At 39.8% G+C, this 17,307-nt stretch overlaps 1 pseudogene; it reads right to left on the reverse strand.

Annotated features, from left to right (window-relative positions):
* Positions 1-9,082: 9,082 nt before the first annotated feature.
* Positions 9,083-13,933, reverse strand: LOC146325785 (uncharacterized; annotated as a pseudogene).
* Positions 13,934-17,307: the final 3,374 nt, after the last annotated feature.

A 17,307-nucleotide genomic window follows, 5' to 3' on the forward strand; every position in this document is an offset into this window, starting at 1 on the left:
CTTCTTTGTTTTCAGGCCAAAGTTTTCATGCGTTTTGCAGGCACGTTTCTCTATCAGAGACTCTTCTCTGGCCAATCCAAAAAGGCCTGAGTTTGAAGAACTGAGCCATGGAAAGGGGGTGCCTTGGATTTTCAGATAAAAATCTTTTATGAAGATTGGCCATTGTGTCCGTTAGGGCTCTCCTCCGAAATGTTTGTCCCTTCTTCCGAATTTCTCCTGATTTCCCATTTATCACAGTGAACACATCATCTCGGTGAAGGAAGCCACTTACAAGAGTGCTCATAAGTCTCCTCTGGCTGCTGCTGACGATATTATATGTTCGCTGATGACGCCACTTTTTGTTTTTTTTCTGGGCCTCTCTGCCTTCTATGTTAATGGTCACCTGCTTTCTGTTGACTCTCATCTCCAGTCTTTTGAGTCTTTTTGTCCATCCGTTCGTCCGTTTGTCCATCTCTTTTGTCCTTTCTGCAAGCCTCTCTTCTGTGGAGCGTAATTTTGACCTCAATTTTAGCATTGTTTTCCTCTTTCTCTTCTTCTTCTTGTCTTCTTTTTCTGTTTTCTTCTTTTTCTGTAATTTATTTGGGGTAGATGTTGTAGGAGATGAGGTTCGGACATCATGTTGAGGCTGGTCTCCTGGGGAAGCTTCTGGAAGATGTGGAAGTATTTCATTCACTTCCTCATCCTCCTCGCTCGCTGGAGTGATATCCAATACAACTTTTAGCTGTTTCTTTTTGTTATAATATCTTTTTGAGTTTTCCCGCCACTGTTTTTTCTTTTTTTCATGTTGTTTTTTTGTCAGAGTTTTTTTAAGTAGGCCATTTTGCTTTCATTTTTGATATCTGGACATGGAAAGGAAGCATAACATGAAATGAGTGTCTCAAAACCAAAACAGTCACTATTCTACATTCTGTACATTAATTACAAACTTTTGCTGTGGACCCCCAGGAACTCCTTTGTATTTTCTGTACATTAATTATAAACTTTTGCTGTGGACCCCCAGGAACTCCTTCAAGGACCCCTGGGGGTCCCCAGACCCCATGTTGAAAACCACTGCTACAGACTATAAATATGCCGATTACTCTTTCTGTAACCTTTCCAATCCCTAACCTCTCTCTTTCTTTCCTTCTGTACTCTTCCAGCAGTTCTGGGTTGGTGTAAATCTTTTCTCCGTACTTGGACAGCCTAGCCCTCGCTAACACTTTCTTTTTGTCACTTGCTGACAGTCTGCAATGAAACAGGACATAAAGCAAAATGTCACAGTTGTAACACACAACATGTATTTGTATGTATATATAAATAAGTAATAAGACAGTCATAACACAGTTATAACACAACTGTAACACAGATGTAACATGGTTGTAACACAGTTAAAACAGTATAATAACATAACAGTTAGTAAAATATCATTTAAATTAATAATTCATAATATATGTTATAGTCTCATATGTAATAGACTAGACTTCTCATTACCGAAACACAAGGTCTCTCTACCGCAACTGGCCTTTAATTGTTGCGGTAAGAGAGAATTGTGTTGCGGAGGATGAGGAACATTAGCATGTTTAGCTAGCAACAGAGAAGCTATGATGACTAAGCAAATTTTTACTCAATGTACATAGACATTAATTTTTAAAGTAATTTTTAATCAAATGTTTTTTTAAATGTGGGAAACTAGCTGTATCGGTAATGATAATCAGTATTGCCGTGTATGCAGTCTGACAGGAGAAAGTTTAACTTTTAACTTGAGAGGAAAAAAAGATCTTCTTACCTGGTAGCCATCTTGAAAGCACTGTCACATATGCTGCTTCATACAAATTACAACTTTATTTAAAATTCTCTTGGCATGCATAAACAGTCCTTCAAATATGTTGCGGAGGATGAGAAGCTGAGTCACGGACACTTCATTTTTCCTCTATTTTTTCATCATTATTAAACATGAATATTTAATACGTCATTGAGGAACATCCATTACAGCAACCACTATTTTTTTTTCAGATTATTTTTATTTTACTCTGTTAAAATAACAACATAACATACATTCAGACAGACCCGGACGCATTGCGGTAATGAGAATTTTGTCAGAAAATGCAAAAAAATATAAATATAATTAATTTATATGTTTAAATCACTCTTTGTTCAAGGTAGAGATCATTATTAGCTTTATTATTATGTTTTGTTAAATGACTAAATTGCATGTTTTATAACTAAAATCATTACTGCCATGGTATTTCAATGATTTCATGAGAATGACCCATACATATATATATATATATATATATATATATATATATATATATATATATATATATGAAGTAGTTTTAGTTAATATATGGTCATTTCAGTTTAATATGAGGATGTCCTCGTCATTGTGTATCCCATAATCTCTTTACAATATGACACCCTTATAATACTAAATACAATAATATTGAATTAACCTCCATCTATAATTGGACAATCACATAAATTTTGAACATATGCATGCTATCAATAGAGCACAATAGTACTTACTGGACAGTTCCTGTGCAGGGACATCCATAATAGAGTCAGACAGGAGACCAATGGGATGCAAATCTTGCAGCTGTTTATGTGGCAAGGTGGACAGACAAGACACAGAATACACAAACAAGACAGAGAGAGACACAGACAAGACACTGAGAAAGAGACAGAGATACTGTGTAGACAGAGACAGACTAGACACAAAAAGAGACTGAGACAATATGTAGACTGACAGACAAGTTGGCTCTTAAAAGTGCCGTTGGTTTATGTTTTTAACAGGATAATGACAAAGACTGATGACTGAGGGAACTTGGTTATCTGTAAAACAATAAAAAACAAACAAGAACAGAACTACAGTTAGAGCATAGTCATGAAAGCCTTCTCTTCTCAGCGCAGGTTCAACGGGGGTGCAAAAGCAAGCATTGTACCCTCAGTTTAATATTTTGCACCCTGAGTTGAAATTGAAAAAACAAATGCTATGCTCTAAGGGGTAGGTCGTATATCCACGGTGTCCGCAGCTATCTGTGTGCGGCTCCGTTTGTAAATAAACTTAGTGCGCACAAACTGTCTCCATGTGCATCTTCTATGTTGGTTTATATAAACGCGGCAGCGCGAACAGGCTGAGAACAGGTAACAATAGATCAGGCGAACTGATTATCAAATACCGCAGTCACATCACTGGTCTCATCACTCCGCAACAGCTGTGCCAATCACAGTTAAATGTCATACCAACAGCTCAGTAAAGCGTTTCCTTAATCAAAAAGTCTAATAACGACAGTGGTGGACAGTAGTGAAGTACATTTACTTGAGTACTGTACTTAAGTACATTTTTTGAGTATCTGTACTTTACTTGAGTATTTGTTTTTTTGGAAACTTATTACTTTCACTCCACTACATTTCAAAGACAAATATTGTACTTTTGACTCCACTACATTTCTAGGAAGGTTGTTACTTTTCGACTGAACTTTGAAATCAGCTGTTGGTGTTTTTTCTTTTCTAAAATGCAGTTGGTCACATGCTGTGTTCCTCACAAAAGAAAACCAATCACAGTAGCTCCTCTCAAATGGGATTGATGTAAAAGTGGAAGTACGTCCAGGCGCACTAACAAGCACAAGCAAGCTCTCCCTCTGTCATTCAAACAAAAAGCGGTAATGGTGACGGCAGGAGAAAGATAAAAAATTAAATCTCAAGATGTTATTATAATTATTAATTATTCCAGGTAGCTTTTAAAGTTGGATTGTTTTTATCAGGGTGAAAAATATCACACAATTCATGTATATATACTGCCTCTGAAGACAGAAAGAAATCTCAGTTATTTAACAGACTTGGAGAACTTCTTACAGTTGGCTTCAATCTAATGTTATGATGTGATTTTAATACAGTTACATCAGAAAATGACAATAACTGTCCTTTTTGTTTTTGATTGTATTTCTATGCTGAAGTTTTTATAGGTGTTTCTATAGACTTTGTGTAGCAGAGTGGTTCTACAAGCAGGTCAGTGCATCATCAGATGGTTTCAGAGAGTTACAAGCTTCTGTAAATGCATCATGAAAACAATACAGCATGTACTGATATTAGAAAATGTACTTTGTAATTTGTACTTTTGAATACTTAAGTATTTTTAAAAACATGTACTTCTTAATACTTAAGTATTTTAAAAAACAAGTACTCTAGTACTTTAACTCAAGTAAAATTTTGACTGAGCAACTTTCACTTGTAGTTGAGTAATATTTGACCAGGAGTATCTATACTTTGACTCAAGTACTGGGGTTGAGTACTTTGTCCACCACTGAATAACGAGTTATAACTGACCAGTCTGATGTCTTCAGAGGTCTGTAGCAGAATGGTGTCGTTTTCAGGTGATTTAATGGGGGTAAACACAGTGCGCATCGGAGTGTAACAGGCACTAAACTTTTCCCAATTGTGTTCTGCAGTAATCTGTTCATCAGGGACCACAGTCGTGTCTGTCTAATAACGTTAGCATTAGCTAATAAGTCTAGACTCTACAGCAGTGGTTCCCAAACTCCTTCATGGCAGAATCCAACACAGGGGGAGTGATTTTGTTAGAGTACACTAGCGTGACCATACACACACACTTCATGCACTGCATTTAAAGACGAGGAGTAAAGAGTGACTGAAATAAAAAAAAAAAAAAAAGCTAACCTAATTTGTTAGCCTTGTAGTTATGTTGACGGTAGCCTTAGCACTGCTATATAAAAAATCAAGTTTTAACAAAGAAATTGGTAAAATTAACCATGTTTCAAAACGTTGATCATTCAAATGTGTTGTTGTTAACGACATGGACTGGTTTAATTACAAAGTAGCAATCTGAATTAGCATTTTTCTAAACACATCATAGAAGTCTTACCTGAGGCGGTGAAATGCTGAAGGCTTCTGCGCGGCAGTGCTTGCACATGCGCACAGGTCGCTCGAGTTGTGGCCCATTTTGTATGATTTTGTACGAAATATTGTGCTTGACTTTTCGTAATCCTCATACGAACCCTGTTATGAGAATACGTTGCACCATATCACAGACACACAGGCTATGTTTACATGACGACCAAAACCAGTAACTGGCACTATCTGATTAAATAACCTGATTTTGATGTTTGCATGCGCTGAGAAAACAGATTATTGCATCCAGTTAATGATAATGGATATTGGTTTAGCTGTTTGCATGAGGACTTGAATAACCTGGTAAGTCCAGAAAACCAGCTTTCATCAGTTCATTGGTGCCATGTAACCGTCAGTGTTGGGTGTCGTTACTTTTAAATGTAATCTGTTAAATTACTGGATTACTAACTGAGAAAAGTAACGGCGTTAGATTAGTTTTGGATTATTTTCTGTTCCCGATAAAATAAAACCCATTTGTGATTCACTGGCAAGTTGTTTTACATTATTACAGAACCACCATTGCAAGAGTACGACACGCTAATTAAACCCTGAAGGCTAAAAACAAGAATGACATACACAATATCCTATTTATAGCTCTTTCAAAATTAGAGTGGTGTACCCGCGTGCGCGCACACACACACACCATCCCCGCACCGCACTGACACAGACACACAGAACCCGCAGGCAGGATGAGGAGGGACACACAGACACAGTTTGCATGGTGATTTCTCTTTCCGTCCCAGTCGCAAAAATAATTTGCCTTGAAAAATGCTCACAAACCTGGCTGGTGGACCGTATTAGCGAAACGCTGGCAAAAATAACGGATTACTCATTTGAAAATGTAACGATAACGTTACCACGTGTCTCGTAAAATGCGTTAAGTTATTCCATTACTCAAAAAAGCAGAGCTGCCAACTCTCACGCATTGGCCGTGAGACTCACGCATTTGATTGGCTTCACACACTCTCACGCCACACCTCCGATTTCTCACGCTGAAATGCACATGTAGACTAGGGCCGTTTCTCAATACCAAGTACGCCAAGTTCGGACTTACGGACTTGGCAGTTCGGACTTAGCAAGTTCGACCTGGGAGTACAGTCTCTCGAGGACAGCAGGACGCAGGACGGTCATTCTGCAATTGGGACGGCAGGGTACTTGATGATGTCATCATCTCAGCTCGGCTTGGCCACTTCCGGTTATTTTCACCATTAATGTATATTTGAAATAAAACGAAATATGATATTGAAACAACCCTGTATCTTTTGGTTTTCATTATATAATAAAATATTAATATTTATTTTCCCTGTCTTGTGGCCTATATATAAAGAGCCAGTGGCGGGAAAACCGTTTGTGGAGGGTCGTGATTGCAGTAGTGGCGCTAAATTGAGATTTAAGATTTAAGACGGTGAAAAACAGATATAATATGGATCAAATAATGACAGCTATCACCATCGGGTCGTTGTACCGAGCAGCTGAAGAGGAGGCTTCTGAACTGAGGAGGCGGATCCGTAAGAGACGAGCTACGATGCAGAGGAGGATGGAGAGGAGGCGTGCTTTATTGGCATGTCTCTCTGGCACAGTACGTTTGTCTATTCATTGAGCTTTTTTGTCAGGCTGTCTACCAATTTACATAGAACTTGACAGTTTACTTGGTACCCCTACATTAAACATTTTATTTAGAGATGTTGATTAATATTTTATCAACTGTGGTTTGTGGTGATGTTGAAATGTACTTTGTTATACTGGCTGGACAAATACCTTTCAAAAACAGATTACATTAAAAAAAACAATTGCTACTATTACATTGCTAAAATATTACTCAATTACAAGTAAAAGTACTGGTGTTAGAAAAATACTTAAGTAGAAGTACAAAGCATTTGTCAAAAAAAACAAACTACTCAGACTATTAGTAACTTTTAACTGATGATGTCACCATCACCTCTCCAGAGGTTCTAAATTTTCTGTATTTTGCTTTACCAATAGTTAAAACACTAACAAGCAATTAATCATTAATAACTGATTTGATACAAAACAAGTGTTTTGTCCCTCATTTTGATTGGCTCTTTTATTTTTCCTCTCATTATAAGTTTTTATTTCCTTATTCAGCAAATGTTTCCAGCAGACAAAACAAAGCTAGATGAAGTGCAGTTACTGCCACAACAATTGATTTATAAATAATGGACAATGCAAACGTGCCAATGTTGAAACTATACTATATATATACATACACTATACACTAAACTTTCACTATTTGTAATTAATTACTTCCACCCCTGGCTATAACATTACTGAGACTGACACTGTAGAGCTGTAACACAAAGTTACTAATATTGAAATGGTTTAGCCCACTGTTTCCCAAACTTTTTTTTTTTAAAGATGTATTTTGATGTCTGTGATACAGTAATCATGTAGGCTACAGTAACTTCTTGTCTCAGAACCTTACACAGCCTATCAAGTTATGAAAGAACTAGAAACGTTCTCAAGCATCTGAACAAACAGGTCATATGTTAGAGGGAAACGTAATTGTAATTCTTGACAGTTCATATCAGACACTTCAAATTTAAAAAGACAATTCATATTTAGAACAAAGTTTAATACATATAAAATAAATATTGTATAAATACTACATACTAACAACAGAAATACAACAACAATTAATAAACAATTTCTTTTTTTGAACAGGACCAAAGTCCCTTGCAGAGGTATGCACAAATGAATTATAATGTGCCTATCCTGGCCACATTCTTCTCTGGAGCAGAGCTGAAACCGGCCTTCAGGCTATCCAGGGACAGCATCACCATGCTTCTCCAGATACTGCCCCGGGGAAAAGCACATGGATGGAGCCATGAAGTTGAGGTGCTTGTCACGCTCTACTGGCTTGCCTGTGGAACCTCCTACAGGGTGACGGCAGACATCTTTGCCATGCCACTCGCCACAGTGTGCAGGATTGTGCACAAAGTCATCGAGGACATGATGACCATCCTCCATAGGGTGGTCCATTTCCCCACAGCAGAGCAGATGGAGGAGGTGGGGGCTGGCTTTGCTCACCTTGCTGGCCATGATACTTTTCAGTATGCTGCTGGTGCCATTGATGGGTGCCATGTGAGGATTCTTCCTCCTGCAGAGCCACAGAAGAGAAGCTACATAAACAGAAAGCTTTTCCCCTCTGTCATCCTGCAGGGCATTTGTGATGCCAAAGGCAAATTTCTGGATGTGTTCATTGGCCAACCAGGATCGGTGCATGATGCACTTGTCCTCCGCAGATCCCCGATGTACCACCAGGCCCTGTATCCACCAGCTGGGTACTTCTTGTTAGGAGATGGAGGATACCCATGCCTGCAGCGTCCTGTTGCGATTATGACACCATATCGCCAGCCTGTAGCAAGTAAGAACACACTCATTCTCATTACACACACACACATACATTGTTGTTACATACAACAATACATTTTCTACCTGAATTCTAATTAACAGGCCAAGTTGAAGCCCGGTACAACAGGCACCATGCACGGGCACGGAACATTATTGAGCGCACCTTTGGGATCCTGAAAACACGGTGGCGCTCAATATTCTTGAGGGCCCTCGAGATCCGGCCTCGATTTGCCCCAAAAGTAGTAGGTGCCTGCTGCATCCTGCACAACATCTGTGTGGCAGCAGGGGACATCCTGGAAAATTTAATAACTTTAACAAACATTTTTAAACAACAGAAACTATTTAAAATTTGTCCACAAGTTTTTCAAACAGAGCCAAATAGCGCTCCGCTCTGGCTGTTGCTGCCCTCTCTCTCTCCTCCTCTCTGGCCAGTGCCTCTCTCTCCCTCTGTTCTTCCTTCTCTGCCTGTTCTTTCATAAAGTCCAGAAGCTCACTCTCCCTTGGCCTTTTCCTGCTCTGCCTGGCCCTGCCCTCTCCTGCAGAATGGGTAGAGGCCGAGGTGCTCACCACACCACCTGTAGTGGCAGTGAGATTCGCTGCAACAACCAGGGGCGGACTGATTGAGTGCTGCCCCTGGAGTGCAGCATCCATCTCACTGTACCACTGCCAGGTGGATGCGGTTACACTCCCGTCCTCTACCCCTTTGCCTGTCGGTGGGTCTCTTAGCTCCTGAAAATAGGTTATTAAATATTACACTGCAAAACTGATTGGCCTGGCAAACAAAAGCTATGTAATTAATTTAAAAGTATTCTAAGAAAGGCTCTCAGGATAATACCAAGCAGAGAAACAGGCATATTACCTTATACTTGTCCTTTAAATTATTCCACTTTTTCTTCGCCTGTTTGGCCGTTATGGCCGTGCCCAAAGTGGCAACAAAGTCCCTGGGAAAAACAAATACAGGAATAAGTGAGGTGACACGCTACTTCAATAAAGTACTAACCATTATGGATGAAGACTCTAATCCTTGCCCAGCCATACAAGCAATGATACAAGCACCCAAAAGTAATACTCACTCCCATCCTGACTTGGCCGAGTTTCGCCGGCCGGTGAAAAGGGCCTCATTAGCCGCCCGCCACTGAATGAGGGCCCGGGTTTCCTCAGTTGTCCCTCGATTGAAATATTGCTTATGACACTTAAAATGCACAATGACAGCTATTATAACAAGTATAGTACGTTTGTGCAGCATGGTAAATGGACAAGCAAACAAACATTTGGTTGAAACCACAAAGATAGTGCTCTGGTACAACGTTATAGTTAAATAAAAAATATAAAAATTATTAATCTTTGATTTGATTACGCCCTAAGACAAACCACTTTTCCCCCTAACAAATAATACAAGTTTCCGAGACCAAAGACTGCCTGTTACATGTGCGGACAACGAATTATATGTTTTACTACTACTGAGATATCAGAGCCAGCGACAGATTTCAAAAAGTCATGGCGGGATAACGTTGTTTTTAGCGGGGTAACATGAATGCTAACCGCCCGGTCATCTTGCTAGCTGCCGTTGTATGCTGGCCGTCCCATTAGCAGGACGACACATCTCCGAAAACTTCGGAGCAAATTTTAAACTACGCGCTATCGTGGTGAATCGACCACAGATTTTACATTTTAATGTCTACATTTTCACATAAAATAATCTTAAAATTACATTCCGTGATACTCAAACAATAATATTTCGACACTTGTAACTTACAGTTGTGTGTCCTCTCCTCCGCCATTGTCGCTACGAAATGCATTCTGGGATACGTGGCTGCCCCAAGTCCACACAAGTCACCACCCGATGCATCCTCGATAAAACGGGCGGGGCAAGAACACATCCGGGTATTTGACTGTACTCGGCGAAATGCGGACTTTTGAATTGGAACAGTACTTGGACTGAGACTGATGACGTTTCTCAAGTACCCAAGAACAGAAGTACAGAGAAGAACGCATATTCTTATATATATATAGTAACCGGTCGTGCGACATTAAAAACATAGCAGAAGAAGAAGAGCAGAGTGCGCTGCCTTTAAAGAAGAAGAAGAAGAGAAAGAGCAGACCTGTCACCTTGCGGACCTCTGATCGATGCTGCAGCTGAGGGACAGGTCCTCTGCTCAATCAGCCTCCTTAAGTGACCTCAAACATTGTAGCAAGTCCCGTTAGTTAAAAATAGTAATACGATGTTGAAATCCATGTTGAAATCCGCAGAATAAAAGCTAATTAGCGATCTGAACAAGGTTATATTATGATGTGTTCAAAGTCGGCTCATAAAAATGACAATTTAGGCGATTATTAACAAAAAAGTCATCATGGTGTGTTCAAATGCAATTTCAAGAAAAAGAAAATGTAGGTATACAACAATAATATAGCTGTATAATGTACTAATGCATTCATTATAAAAGTAAAGCAAATATTTAAAGTAGGTAAAAGTTAATTTTATCTGGTAATAATCACTTTTACATGCAGTAATAAAGTAATTCAGTAACTTTTTAGTCAAGTAACTAGTAATTTGCATGAAGAAGGGGTATTTTAAAAATGTGATGAAATTGTGATTGATCACAGCCTAAAACTGATTAATCAGATTAAACTTTTTAATTGATTGACAGCACTACACTGCAAAAATTAACAATCTAACCAAGTCTTCCAATCTTGTATTTAGCCAAAAAGTCTTTTTGATCTTGTTTTGAGAGCAATATACTATGTAAGCACAGACTGTGTAAGATTATTATTCTTGTTTTGAGAATATTTGTCTTTTTATTTCTTAGTTAGTAAGTAGATCCTAAAACTATATATTTTTCACAGAAAGTAAGCCAAATTATGTCAGATACTGTTCAGGGTATCTTTCACGACCACTTCTTAGCTTAGAAAACTTGTTTCAAGACCTCCCAGTAAGCATTCACACACACTCTGGCCACAGTTGTACCAACAGCATGTTTATTCACATTCATTTCAATGTTTAAGTGCAGCAACATCACCAAGATAATATTTTGTCAGAACATACGTGGTGTTTTTGAAACTGACAGGGTAATATGATGTATGATCCACTAGCTTTTCAGCATTGATCAACTCTGTTGCTTGAGCAAGATTAGGCACCGCGACTTCATAGGCTAAAAGATCTCTATTCCAGCCCACTGTCTCATAAAGCTGGTACTCAAAACAATACAATGAACTGTATACCACATAAATGTTTTTCATAAATCCGAAGACAGGCACTGTCTCATTTGTATTGGTGATTATTAGAGACCTGTCACTTATGTACTTGTTCCCATTGAGAATAAGCCACTTTACTTTGACTGTGTGTTGTATGCCATAAATCCCCCCAAAATCTCTCATCTTTGTATTAACATACTCCATGTTTGCTACTTCTGAGACAGGACCCAATTCTTTCTCATGCAAAAAAATTGGATGCTCCGTACCCATTTCATTTTGACAGCATTCAAAAAGCGGATTATGTTTCACAAGTGACTTACAGACATTTTTGAAGTTCAATTTAGATGACCACTGTTTGAAAAAACAGTGCTTTGACTCAAATCTCATGCACACGTGTCTTATCATAGGGCCCAGAGAAAGAATTTGGGCAGGGAGATGCAGCAGGTAATGTTGCTTAGGAATTATATTATTCTCAGGAAAAAGCTGCTTAAATATATTTCTCAGTCTTAATACAGTCTGCACAGATAAAACTGGAGCAAAAAGTATCTGAACTATCTCAATTAAGTCCAAAACAAACTGAACATACTCATTTTTCTCTATAGTATTCAGCAGAAAAGGCATGATCTTCAGCAATATCAGCATTTGCCCTGAGGACTGCTTAAGTTTGTTATCATTTGATGCCAAGGTACTGACACTTATAGGGCAGGGTTTATCATGTACATCTACTGGTGACAAAGGAAAACTCTGCATAGCTGAATTGAACACATCCAACTCCATCTGTCCAGAGAGAACAAGGTATTTTAACACACACTTAATTTCCATTGGTGCAACACCCTCAAGAATGATGTGCATTATGTCCTGTGGTGTTTGCCAAATGAGGTCAAAGCCTGGAAAATCAACCAGCTTGCTTCTTCTGTTTATACCATAGGTGGTTTTGAGGGCTGATTTCAAGAAGTCTGTGCTGGCCTTTTCTATTTCACGGCACTGTTGAATATGTTTTTCCATTGTCCTGTTTGTAAAGCTCTCTTCATTAAAATGAATTTGCATTTCCTCAAAGGCTTATTCACAATGCCTACACTTACTGTATGCAAAACCAACTCCTTCCTTGAAACCAGCAAGCTCATGCTGTGCAAGTGTGTCACCACAAACTGAAACTACAGCACCAAATAACTCAAGCCACCACTCTGTGTTTGGATTGTGACACCATTATACAGCAACTTTAAGTCTTCATCAATTCTTTGTAATACAAAATCAACACCACACTTGTCAATATCATCAGCTTTTGCTATAGCAAGGAGTCTGATTGCAGCCAGCTTTTGACCTAAACTTGGGGTTTATGTTTCTATAATAAACCATCAGTAATTTATTTACTGAAGCATGTAACCCAAGGGGATTGCAGATCTCTATTTCGTCAGTGTATAAAATGATCTGTAAAGCAGAAGGCTTCACTGAAAACAGTGGGTGCAATTTGAAAAGGCTCCCATCAACAATATCATACAAAAAACCATCTTTGTGGCAACTCTGTGGTGTGGTGCAGATCATATCAAAAATCCTAGAATTGGACAACAGCTGTTCAAGACTCTTAACCAGGGATATATAGTAAAAACTTCTGTTTTTAATTCTAAGAACGCTTGATTGTCCTTTCTAGAGACATAACTACCTCCTCTGGTTTAACTGGGTTAAAAAGCCTCTGGATGGTGCTGTCTTGCATGTATGTGGTGGCCATCAAGGAGAAAGGATCTTGAAAATTGTCTAATGTTGCCAGTACTTCCTCTTGTAGCTACTCCACACTGTCTGAATGTCTTTCAAAGATCCTCTTCATTGTGTCCCTCAAGGTGCTCAGAAGAGTAGTTTGATACTGCTGGACTTCAGAAATAATGCTGTTGACACTCCTCTGAAACACAGTCAAGAATGAAGTGTAAGATACATGATGTTTGTCCAATACAACTAGCATAACCATTCTTAAGACTCAGTTGGAGATTTCAGACCAAAATGGTCACTGTCCTTGAACAATGTGGAGCATTTGCATATTCAAAATTACATCAAATTTTTTGGAATATAGAGCATTTTTTAACACTTACTTTATAAAAACAATTTTCCTACAGCACTTTTAATATTATTAAACCATAAACATGTTACCATAATGTTAACATTTTAATAATGATGATAATATTAACACTGGGTTCTGTGCAATACCTGAGAAAGGTGACATCTCTCCCTCACATTGATGGCAAATGCAGCTGCACATCTAACATATGCACTTGATGCACCAGCTCCTTCCTGTAGATATGTTGTGTTAATATACATTAATATACTATGCACATATAAGACTGGTTCACATCAAATGTTAGATGATATTATCATACAAAATTGTCAATATTGGACCTTACCTGATTATCAAGGTGTGGAATCTGAAGATCTCTGGGCTCAACATTTCATTTGAGATGACAGGTGTGTTGACTTCACAGTTGGTCCTTTGCATTCCCCGTGTTTTAGTGGCACAGTCAGAAAAAACTGGGATGTCAAAATGCTCACTTCCAACCCGAGATAGGTCAGATGTAGCTGATGTTATCCATCCCGTGGGTGGGTGTCCAGTGGCAAAGTATAGAGCATGTGTGCGTCTAATATGGTAGTAAAAGGAGTTGAAGACTCTGTATTCAGCAGTACAGCCATCAATCCCGCATATAACACGGAAATCAGGACTGCGATTATGTGCTGTGTGAATATGGCTCAAGAGGGACTTCAATGTTAAGGCAACAAAAACGAAGCAAATTACACACCTCCAACAGGCCATGTTCCGTCGAAAAAGAAATCTGCTGGGCAGATGAATGCTGACAGAAAAATCTCCACTAATCTGAAAATCGAGTCTTGCTAAAACAGTGATGAACACAATAATTTGTCTACACTTGAAAAACACAAATAGCAAAAGGGAGTAGTCCAGGTATTTGATCTTTGTAGTACAGAACTTTATTTTGGCGGGCACATACTGACTAGCGAGGAGGTCAATACCAAATCTGGACGGGAGGGGGATGGATCATAGCAAGATTATTTAATTTGCACAGTGATGTGATTATACAAGGATCAACAACCGGTTTAGAAATTAAAATATCACTTATAGTTCTAGTATTCGCCAATTATGTATGTTTGTATGTCATTATTATCAGTTTTTACACGTTTTACACAGAATTTTGCCACGTGCCACTAAAAAGAACCACAAGAAGAAGCGACCAGGCCACGCAGCCATAGTCTATGACTGCATGTCTGTGTGTTGATGAGAGGGAGGCCTGCATGATGCCACAGAGCAGATATACTGGTGAACAAGCAGTGAAAGACAGCGCAGATTATTTACTATAGACATGGCTTGCTCTGCTGTGCACACTTGGTAAAAAAAAGAAAATAGAGACGTACAGTGTTCCGCCTGAAGTATTTATCTGCTGTCATGTTTTGAATCTGTTAACGAAGAGGATACGAGAAAGTATATTTTAAAAATATCTCATCATCATAGCCAAGGCTAGCTAAGCTGGAGTAGCTTTATTGTGGCAAATGGTTGAATAATGACATTTAAGTTACTGTCTGCCTGATTGTTTGTCATTTCCACATGTTGAATTTAGCCTTTGCTCAGTCACCCTTGAGCAGCTTATTCAGGTGTCAGATTCTGGGCCCTATCTTACGCTGATCGAAAGCGCAAGTGGAAAGCGCAAGGCGCAATGGATTTAATTTATTCAAGGCGTGTCCAAATCCACCTTTGCCAGGGGCGGGAGTGATATTTCACCCTGCCCCGCCCTTTGCGCCTACAGCGCAAAGCGGAATACACCTATCAGTGTGCCAAAGTGCCCTCATTAATTCACAGGCGAGTTTAGGCCGAAAATGCAATAAACCAATCAGAAAGTCAGCTCTGATCACCTTTGAGAGAGAGGTGCGCCAGCAGCGCAAGCGGAGGCAGCATGATGGCAGAGTTACCAGGAGGAAACAAAGACAAACGATATGCGTGCGAGGAGACTGATCTCCTAGTTCGAGAAGTCAAAGCGCGAGAGCATCGCATTTATGGACAGGGCAGGGTACCACCAAAGCAGGCGGAGGTGAAGCAGGCGTGGGAGGAGATAGCGGCTTTATTTTATACACAAATGAACGTTCCTGACCATTTTACTGCCATTTCTGCAACATCTTATATTATCTTACACATGTTCTTGAAAACGCATAACTGAGTGAGAAATTACTGCATCAAGGCTGAGTTAATAGCTCATCTTGGTGATTTTATTTTCTTTTAACAGGACAACAATATAAATTAAAGCCTATTTCATAAATGGGAACATCACAGCACAAAATTAAATTTTAGAACACTGAAATTAAATTGTATTTTATAAATTGATTGTCGTCATCATCGTGCAGCTCCACCAGCTGAAGATCCGGGGGAAGGACCCAGCTCACAGGATCCAAGGAGAGGAGTGAGGAGTGGAGGAGAGCAGTCGGCGGCAGGAGGGGAGAACATGCGGTTGAGAGCAGAGGCAAGCCGACTACGCCGCGGGAACCTTAGGCAGGAGGAGCACCCATTCCTGGAGCTCCAGCAAGCTGGTTTTCATATGCTGCAGGAGGAATTGGGTGCCCTCCACCGCAGTGTCCGCCAGCTCAACACCCACCTCAGGCGGATTGAGGTGCAGCTGAGGCCACTGCAAAGCATTGCGGACAGTCTGGGAAGGCTTGCTAATGCTGCCCAGCGCCGCCACGCTCCTGCATCCCCTCCTCTGGCTGCCAGTTCTCCATTGCTGCCGTCGCCGCCCTCGCCACCGCCCCCTCAGTCCCCTCCTCCTCCTATCCTCTCTCCTCCGTCCAGCCGCACCAGGTCCACGGCTCCACTGCCGCCTCCTCGTCCCGGACCCTCCCGTGGCCGGCCCTGCCGTGGTGCTCCTGCCCGCCTGCAAACCAGAAAAAGAAAACATTAGTTTTGTTATTTTTGTTTGTGAAATATCATTTGTAATTATAATTTTGGTTAACCTGTTTCTGAAATTATTTGATTTATTAAGAAAATAAATGCCTCATACACAAACCCAGCTTCATTGGGGGGTGGGGTGTAACCCAATGTCAGGGCACGGTTGACAGGGACTAAAAGACAAATAAAATGAAATTGATCAAGCTTTCAACATTTAACTTCAGTATATGCTGTGAAAAAAAAGTAGAGACAGCTTAAAATTTCAAGTCAATTTACTGCCAGATATTGTTGCATTTTGAAATCAAGTTCAGAAGTAAAACTTAAGTTTAAATTGGGCTCCCCTCAAAAAACTCTTTTTTAAAGTCACCAATCCATAATCATAGTAAAGTTTAAAGTTACCTTGAAATTGTATGGCCTTCAAGGTTTTGTTCTTTATAGTAAATTGCGAAATGAGTCCCGCACACTGTCGAACTTGCAATATATCATTTAATTTGGTTTGCAAGGTTTGCCTTGCGTGCGTTTCTCTCCAACGCACCTGTCTTATTTAATAGGTGTGCCAGGTGTTTCCCTTGTTTCTTTATACTATATAAAAGTGATAGTGTAATGTAACAATCCAAGTTTTTTCTGGACTATTTTTGATCAAATTAGTCAGTTTGCTTACCAGGCTACAGATGACGCAGCTCCTCTGCCAGCTGATCCCTCCTCGCCCGTGCTGCTGCTGCTGGCTGCATATTTGGGCCAATTGGCATCGGCACATGCAGGTCAGCATCGCGTCTTCTCATGTCCCATAATGTGTCCTCATTTAGGTCCAAGACACATTCATGATGCATGGCAATGTTATGCAACACAAAACATGCCACAAAGAATGCTGCGACCTTTTGAGGGCTGTATTGTAATGTTCCACCTGACTTATCTAGGCATCTGAAACG

Source organism: Lutjanus erythropterus, chromosome 6, assembly GCF_056507025.1.
Source record: "Lutjanus erythropterus isolate fLutEry1 chromosome 6, fLutEry1.hap2, whole genome shotgun sequence".
In the NCBI taxonomy this organism is placed as follows: domain Eukaryota; kingdom Metazoa; phylum Chordata; class Actinopteri; order Lutjaniformes; family Lutjanidae; genus Lutjanus; species Lutjanus erythropterus.